The following is an 8,924-nucleotide window of genomic DNA, read 5'->3' as shown; positions in this document are numbered from 1 at the left end:
TAAAACTTAAAATTGATATTTAGTCCCCCCCCCTCCCCTCCCCTCCAAAAAATCCCTGCAATTCCTCCATCCCATTTTTTGCTTGTTTGACAGCGGTCTACACAGGGGAAGTGGCAGTAAATGGATGGCGAATGGCGCATTTTTTTGCTAACAAAACCTCATCCGGCGCTCCATCCATTGCCTGCCACATTAAAAGTCAGACAATCACCTTCATTCCAGCCCCGGATAAAACAATAAAACTTCATCTGCCAGAACCTCACTTCATTAACAAGATGCCATTGATCACCATGTCATGCTGAAATGCTGTAGCGAGAAGCGTGTCAGCCCAGCCCCCAGGGACATGGAAGTCCTTTTTAAGAGAACTCTTTGCCTTTTTAATGCATTTGCTGTGGCTCTGCTCTGAAGCGAGACACCTGCAGATGTTCTGAGTGCTTCCTTTACTCTCCTCTACGTCCTACTCTCCTTTTCCGCAGATGTTTTTATTCATACCTGTATATGCGTGTCCGCTGTCATTTTTACGCTGAAGATTTTACTGCCCCTTGTAGACTGGATGAACACAACTGAATCCTTTAATTGTTAGGAGCGCTGATTGGATTGTTCTACAATAATGGCAGGCGCATAGCCACTTGGTAAAATTACGGGTTTGACCCCCGCCCCCCCCCCTTGAAACTTGCCAGAATAGGCCTGAAAAGTGGTGATCAGAATTTCAATTAAAACTGCCCTCAAAGTAAGCAAACAGCTAAATACATGATGCTGTCTCCTATTATGAAACGCACATTAAATGCTGAATGCATGAATGTGACCCTTAATTGGGATTTGTAGGAATGATGCGCTGTTTTATTTCATTAGCAACCGCTGATTGGATCCTTAGCGAACTGGGAGAGGAGCCGAACATCTTAATCGATACCCGCCCTACTGTAAAAATGGAGGGATTTTGACATTTAACAGAGCGCGCGCATTAGAGGGTCTAACAGTCCGTATACTCAGGCGGGACTTGTCAAGCCAAATCAGTTTCTCACCACGACGCCGTTTACCGGAGGGGTGACTGCTGATTGGCTGGCCGAGCTCTGTGGGTTTGGGATAAATTATGCTGCTATTACCACTGCGGGAGGGGATGGATGGGGGGGGGGGGGGGGGTATTTCTCACCTGTTTTATACCTGGAATGCCATTAAATATAAGTTGGGTGTTTTGTTGTGCAAAATGGACTGGGCACGTAGATGTAACTGCGGGAACTGTCTCGTTAAGTACTTAGCGCTTAACCAGCAGAGCCATGCTAACGTTATCGACAGGAAAATGGAAGCTCTTTTTCAGCTAACTCTATAACACCCCCCCCCAACCCCAGTCTCTGACATACAGGCTGACAGTGCCTCCCTGTCTCCATGGAGATAAGGCTTCCCACATGCTTCGGAAGCAGGGCACCTTCTTTGCTTGTTAAATGAGGCCCCTCGGCCTCATAGCCTGTATAAACTTTGGGGACAAGAGTCAAGAGGCTCGATTGAGACCCTGGCTCCCGGGGGGGGGGGGGGGGGGGTCAGAGTTGTTCAGACAGAGAGGTTAGATCATGGGCAGCCCAACATCTGAGGAAGACAACATGACACGTTAAGCGGACGCGACAGCGAATTAAAGGCGGGGTCGTGAGTGTCGGATACTGGGGCCAGATGATGGGTAATGACAGCAACAGACAAAATGATCAACAAGTGGAAGAGAGGAATAAATAAGGAGTAATAAAAATGCAGAAAGTAGGTCATGGCGAGGGCATGTCCTCCGTCACACACCAAGAGGCTGTCGACATCTCGCCGCGACGCCGATAGACAGGAGAGCGTTTTCGGGATGATCGCTCACGTCCCTCACGCCAAGGGGTAGCTGCTTTTCGCGGTGGGATGAACACATGCAAGGCCGGGTAACACAATCCACCACGGAGACGGGCTCTCTTCGATATTCAGGACCCAGCTTTGGGGAGGCTAGTTTCCGTGAGTTCAGGGCGGATTGGACAGGACAGATATCAAGGCTGCCTTAATTATCCGACTGTCAAGAGATGTAATACGGAGCATCAGTCTGTTACAGCTTTATACTGAAACAGCTGACAAAAAAAGGAAAAGGAAAAAGAATGGCTTTTCTGTAACTCGTATGATTTCTATTTAATATTCACTGTGCACCACCCAGACACTCTGGATTCATAGAGGAGCTGCAGCTGCTGGTGTTTGATGAGATGTAATGCTCTCTTATTATTACAAATGTCACTGGATTTAGGTATTAGCTGTGCAGATGTATATATACCCTGAGGTTATACAGTCTGTCCCTGAATCTATAGAGCGCGACCTTGATATCCTGATTGTATTTTTTACATATGATACGGCGTGATTACCTTCACAGATAAATGAGTATCTTCCTGTGAGAATTGCTTCGGTCAAGATGGCAAAAGGAGGCCACGTGAGGCAGGGGACAGACACAGAATTTATTTAGTCTACCGACAGGAGAGAGTCGCGTCGAGCGGCACATAAAACAACCATGAATACAAAGATGCTTCTGTGGATGGGAAAACAAAGGAACGGTGGGTTTGGGAGTTTAATATGTATCCGGGGTTTCTGGCGGAAGCGAAACCCATCACGCCGATTTATCATCTTTTTTGAATGAGGGGGCAGGTGGGCTTAATACACAGTAAAACGCCAGCCAGCTGACTCTCGGTCCCGTGGCGGCCATTTTCTCCTACCCACACTAACTTGAACAATGAACGAGGGACATTATTGAGTGTGTAGCTTGTTTTTGTTGTGTGCAGGGATTGTCTGAGTGGAAACACTGCTACGTTTCGGTGAGCTTTAGACGCTGTGGCAAGACAGTAGCACCGTTGCGTTGAGTGGGTGGTCAGTCTGTAGGAAGCTCTTCTTTGTAAAGGCTAACTGTGGTATAATCGGAATTAACCAATAAAAAGATCATGGCACACAGAAACTGGTTACTGAGACTTGGGGAATGTTTTACTTGATTGGTTTGAGGGTGTTCCACAAAGAATGATTTCTTACTTAGTTGGGATAACTTAAGCTGGAAGTCATGATTGTCCAATAGGAATGGTCCCTCCCTAAACTCTTGTAGGATGATCATGATTGTCCAATAGGAATGCTCCCTACCTAAACTCTTATTGGATGATCTTGACTTCATGTTTAAGTTAACCCAGCTAAGCGAGAAAGCTTTGTGGGAACACTCCCCGTTTGCATGAATGTGTTTGATATCAAGTCAACAAACTGAGGGTGACTCTAGAAATTCCAACCCACAAAAGTGCAAAAATTGAGCACTGGTTTGACTGGCAGTGAAATTTCCAAAGTCTGAACAGTTCTAATAGTCATTGTTGTACAATGGGGGGGGGGGGTCATCTTGGGGCAGGATGGAGCTGTGAACAGATCCATTCACTCCAGCTGTGTCTTATTACCAACAATACAGGAGTATTTTGCTTCTTTTAACTTTTGAATATAAATTTCGAGCTGAATTTAAAATGGTTGGCCTCAGGCTAAGTAAATGGCTGTAGTTTCAGGGCACTGCATTTCAGCTGAAGCTCCTTCAGTTAAAAAACAACCCAAATGGGTGAACAGTAAGGCTTGCAAGTTGCCGCCGATGCACTCGGCCACTGGGTAATTTAATCAAATACTGGAGCAGAACAGCTGAAGGTAAACACGGCCTTCAAATGGAGGGATGGTGATCGAGGCTGACGGGGGCCAACTTTCCTTCTCTCCTTCCGAGGGGAAGAAAATGGAGAAACGATCGGGGGGGATCTCTGGGCAGTGATGAATAGCCACGCAGAGTCTTCGAAGGCTGCTGGAGTAGTAAACACAAATCCATTGGTGTCAGGTAGGTCTTTGGGTCTGTTATCTGCGGTTAGGTGGATGTGGTTTCCTTTGGGAGGGTGAATGGCTTCATGCTATTTGAGTAATTGGCAGGGGGTGTAGTTTTGCTCATATGTCATTAAGCTGGGGCCGGCACGATACTAAATGCCTTGTCCCTCTCTCACTGCCATCAGTGTTGTACTTTTCTCTTGGGAGACTCATTTTCGTGTTTAAGTGCGGGAGACCTGAGCTTGGCTGGCCTGCTCTAATGCTGTGGTTTTCTACGTGCCTCTGTGTAGTGCCACGGCAATGGGCTTCCTGAAGTGTCCTGTGCACCTGCTGCAGAGACTGAAGCTGCTCACTGCTTCACTTTTCCCATTACATTTATTTAGCAGATACTTTTGTCCAAAGTAATGTGCAATTGAGGGATGAAGGTCAGTCAGTCCCTGGAGCAATTGGGGGTTAAGGGCCTCGCTCTAGAGCCCAGCAGTCAGATCACTCTGCCTGTCTGGGGATTTGAACCAATGACCCTCTGATTATATGTACTGAGTTCCAACCTGCTCAGCCACACATTGCACCCCCCCTTCTGCAGCTGTCGGATGAATGGTAGTACTGAGAAGGATCCCGTTTGAGTTTCCCTTTTAATGGACTGAAAGGTGAATGCAGTGATGTGTCAGGGGGCAGTGCAGGTTAGAAATCTGTGCCCATACGGTTGTTGGTTTGAATCCCATGGCTGCCTGAGTAACCATGTTGGGCCCGTGAGCAAGGCCCTTAATCCTCTGGGTTACTAGACGACTGACTGGCTCTACTTTGCACTCTGATAAAAAGCTTCTCTCTCATGTATGTGTGTCTCGTGGAGCAGAAGAGAGGATTTCAAAAAACCAAAGACTTCGTATGTACTTCTATGTATGTACTTCTGTGTATGTACTTCTATGTGTGTACATACTGTATGTACACTGAACAAAAATATAAACGCAACACTTTTGTTTCTGCTCCCATTTTTCATGAGATGGACTTAAAGATCTACAATTCATTCCAGATACACAATATTACCATTTCTCTCAAACATTTCTCACAAATCAGTCTAAATGTGTGATAGTGAGCACTTCTGCTTTGCTGAGATAATCCATCCCACCTCACAGGTGTGCCACATCAAGATGCTGATCTGACATCATGGGTAGTGCACAGGTGTACCTTATACTGCCCACAATAAAAGGCCACCCTGGAATGTGCAGTTTTTTGCTTTATTGGGGGTCTGGGGACTCAGAACCGGTCAGTATCTGGTGTGACCACCATTTGCCTCATGCAATGCAACACATCTTCTTCGCATAGAGTTTATCAGATTGTCAATTGTGGCCTGTGGAATGTTGGTCCACTCCTCTTCAATGGCTGTGCGAAGTTGTTGGATATTAGTGGGAACTGGTACACGCTGTCGTATACGCCGGTCAAGCACATCCCAAACATGCTCAACGGGTGACATGTCCGGTGAGTATGCTGGCCATGCAAGAACTGGGACATTTTCAGCTTCCAAGAACTGTGTACAGATCCTTGCAACATGGGGCCGTGCATTATCTGTCTGAGTGGCTGGTCTCAGACGATCTTGGAGGTGAACCTGCTGGATGTGGAGGTCCTGGGCTGGTGTGGTTACACGTGGTCTGCGGTTGTGAGGCCGGTTGGATGTACTGCCATATTCTCTGAAACGCCTTTGGAGACGGCTTATGGTTGAGAAATGAACATTCAATGCACGAGCAACAGATCTGGTTGACATTCCTGCTGTCCGCATGCCAATTGCACGCTCCCTCAATGCTTGTGGCATCTGTGGCATTTTGCTGTGAGACAAAACTGCACATTCCAGGGTGGCCTTTTATTGTGGGCAGTATAAGGTACACCTGTGCACTACCCATGATGTCAGATCAGCATCTTGATGTGGCACACCTGTGAGGTGGGATGGATTATCTCAGCAAAGCAGAAGTGCTCACTATCACACATTTAGACTGATTTGTGAGAAATGTTTGAGAGAAATGGTAATATTGTGTATCTGGAATGAATTGTAGATCTTTAAGTCCATCTCATGAAAAATGGGAGCAAAAACAAAAGTGTTGCGTTTATATTTTTGTTCAGTGTATGTATGGGATGCTTTGGTTGTGTGTCATTTTACATAAATTATATATGTTTTTTGGACTTGCACCATATTCTACTTTGCTCTTTCTCTGCATTGTCACTGGAGTAGGATACCGAATTTCACTGTACAGTGTACGATAAAGTTACTCTATTCTCAATAAATGTGCAAATGGAATATGTTTTTATTGGAAAGTTAGATGAAGTTTTTGAGATGATTGTAATAATGCCATCACTGATTCGTCACAAAGTGAGCGGTTAGGACTACAACTTGTAGGAAGTAACTCCTAATTAATAATGTAAGATGTGTGGTGTTCGCATATCCGTATGGGAATGGGGGTGAGTTTGAGCAAAAAGGAATCAGGTACAAGGCCTAAGGAAGGGCTGTAACTGGGCGTGGTTTCTCAGAGCATGGTCCCGGTGGGTGCTGTGGGGATGTAGGCCCATTGTATAAAATCCATGATCCATACCTAGTTCTGCCTCACCCTGGCCCGTCCATGTTTCCCCTCCATCCTAAGCACAAGTTTGGGGGTTTTGTGAATACTGTCGCTGGCCCATCCTCTCGTCTTTAGTACCCTGTTGTGCTTTTGATTATCAGTCCGTCACCCTCGAGCACAAAAGGTGTGCATATCCAGACAGCTCGCTTCCCGGCAGTCTCTCTACACACCGCAGCTTTGCCCCCCACCCCGTAATACTTACTCCATTCTGGAAAGAAGTTGGCGATAGATCACGGCAGAGAAAGCGGAGTGATATCGGACGGCCAGCCTGGACCAGGCTCCGTCGCAAATCAATTGGCGGCCTGGGCGAGTCACGTCTCACTTCAGAATGGATGCCGCTGGATCGACAACAAAGGCACTGATCTCAAGGTCTTCCCAAGCCTGCCTGACGTCACTCTTCCCCGCTCCTTTATTCTCTCCGCCGCAACCTTCTGCATTTCTTTTACATCTTTTTCATACTTCCCAAGATATGCTGATGTTCTCTGACATCCTGACTCACCTCTCTGTTTTCACCTTCACCAATTCCAAAAATACTAAGAAATAAATTATCCTACTATATATTATATATGAAATGTATTATATCCGACCATGCTAAATTATATATGAAAATACCTGCTAAAAATGTTGCATGCTTGATACACATCATGTTGGGGTGTTAGATATCATACTGCCCTTTTTCCCAGCATCCCTCTGGGTTCCTCTCGGCGTATGATGTCACACTTGTCACATGACTGCAGCCTCCTCCGTGTTGACAGTGAGACTCCCTGCGAGGTGAGGAGACTCAGCCGATACTGATAATGACACAACAGCCCCTAAAATTCTCCAGCAGCTGAATCAATATGTCTGACACTTGACTGACGTTGAACAAAGAAAAAAGACAAACAGGTCCCTCTCTTTCCCAAAAGTTCCTCTTCAAGCAAAATGACTTACCAAGCTAGACCCCCCCCCCACTTAGAGTTATTAAAAATCCAATAAAATCAGCCTTGTTTCAGTTTTGTTAGAGGATTCAAAGCACAGAGAGAGGCTGGGTGCTGACATTTCGATTACACAATGTGTCATAAAATAACGTCATAAAGTGTCTTTTTATACACAGAAAATAATATCAAGGTGAGCAGAACATGTTGTTCTCTTTTTCCTTGGTAGATTTATTAGTGTTTTTCTTTCTCTGTCTCTATAACACATGCTTGTATAATTACAGTGTTTTTAATGGACGCATGTGAATCCTTCACAACAGTAATAATGGGTGTAATGGGTGTAGTTTTCCATGCTGTAAGAGTGACACTTTTCCATTCAGGATCTGGTTTCCAGCAGCTGGACTGGATCACACCTTGTCCGAGTTTCTCAGGTGAATTATCCAGCTGTATTGTAGCATCATGCTGTAGTTCTCCAAAAATCGTCAGGATTCCCATAACACAGGATAGAGGGTTGGCACATGGGAGTTTTACTTACACAAAAAATGTTGCCCCAAGACATTCTGATTGGTTGGCCCTGCCTGCTCTAGTTGCTTGTACCCACCTACTCTACAATCTGATTGGTTATCTTTCTGAACCAATCATTTTTCATTCTGGCCTCAGAACATTTTTGTGTAAAGTAAAACTCCCTTGAGCAAGTGGCTTGAGGATGGATGGATGGATGGATGTGATGTTATCCATTCATCCAGACAGAGGTACAGCATGAAAGGGCTCTCAGGGAATTTCAGCAATAATGACATTATCCTTTTCTCAAAATAGCACTGATAAGCTCCATAAAATCGTAATCATCATTAAAAACTGTACCGTACTTTCGTTTGCAGTTTTAATTTACCATCCTTTTTTGCACGCGTGGATTCTTCCGCCTCTTTGTTTACAAGGTAGTCAAATGTTTTCTCAGTAAAAGCATTGGGTAGCCATAAACAAATGTTTGCTTCCAAACAAATTTGGGCCTTCCAATTTACAGCACAAATAGACGCTCTTAACTGGGCAAGTAAGTGTAATTGATTAATTACTCACTGCTCTGTGTCTCTAGCGGTTATTGTGTACTTTTCGCTCATGAGCCATCAACCAAACCTTTGTTATGCGTTAAATTGAAATACGCATGAGTGCAGCATAATTTTTTTTAAGATTTCTAGGCGGTGCTATAAATATGAACTGACACAAATGTGCGACCATTGAAAATTCTAGATGCTGCATAGTGTCAGGAACATAGGATTTCATGTAATGTCTGTCCCAGGTGTCGCTCTCTCTGCATATAGAAAGAGCTTTTTCCTGTTGGTTATGCCTCGGGGGAGTGCGAGCCCACCATCTGCGTGTGACAGATGAACGCTGAGTCTGAGGGGGGTCATTTGTGAAGTTCTCAGCTCTCTGAAAGAAGAGTGCAAGAGGGGATGACTACGGGATCACAGCCAGACTAATTAATAATCAGGAACCGTAAACTGCAAAACACAGAGTAGGCAGTAACGCTGGAAGATTTTGTCTTGTCAAACTCAAAGAGGCTTTAGTGCTGATTTCTGGAATCCCC

The sequence above is a fragment of the Brienomyrus brachyistius genome, chromosome 20, assembly GCF_023856365.1.
Source record: "Brienomyrus brachyistius isolate T26 chromosome 20, BBRACH_0.4, whole genome shotgun sequence".
NCBI classification, from domain to species: Eukaryota; Metazoa; Chordata; class Actinopteri; order Osteoglossiformes; family Mormyridae; genus Brienomyrus; species Brienomyrus brachyistius.
The sequence above is the reverse complement of the archived record's forward strand: the minus strand, read 5'-3'. Positions refer to the sequence as shown.